This window comes from Odontomachus brunneus, unplaced genomic scaffold, assembly GCF_010583005.1.
Source record: "Odontomachus brunneus isolate Ranch 3 - 2012 unplaced genomic scaffold, Obru_v1 Obru_scaffold_228, whole genome shotgun sequence".
NCBI lineage: Eukaryota > Metazoa > Arthropoda > Insecta > Hymenoptera > Formicidae > Odontomachus > Odontomachus brunneus.
The window spans coordinates 11,358-11,894 of NW_022639678.1; positions in this window are offsets into that span (position 1 = coordinate 11,358).

Genomic DNA, 537 nt, shown 5'->3' on the forward strand with positions numbered 1-537 from the left:
ACAGCTCAGTAAGCGCTTTGTAACCATTATCTTAAGAGCACATCGGACTTGACTTAACGAAGACGATCTTATTTACTCTCCATTACGTCATAAAAGACGACCTTAAATATAAGATTCGTCTATGAATAACTGCCTCAGTACATAATATTAAGATTGCTCTTAAGTTGTGACTATGAAACTCCTCGTTATCTTAAGACTGTTCTTAAAACGATCTTATTTGAAGGTAATCTTTATCAAGTATAATGCTTAAGGCGCGACTTTAACGACATTTTAAGTCGTGACTGTGAAACTAGGGCTGCGTTCCGTTTCACGCATAATGCGCATAGACTGCATAGAGAACCGTTCCGTTTCACTCAATGCGCGCATCAGTAGCGCATTAATAGCGCAGAGAATTCCCTAGATTCCCACCACTTCTCGCGCATTAACATGCATCAGCTCGAACGTGAAGCGTTTGATGCAGAGTTAATGCATGCGCGGAAAATACGAAGTTTTAGTATCTTTGAGATGTGTATTAAAATAAACAAATGGAAAAAAATA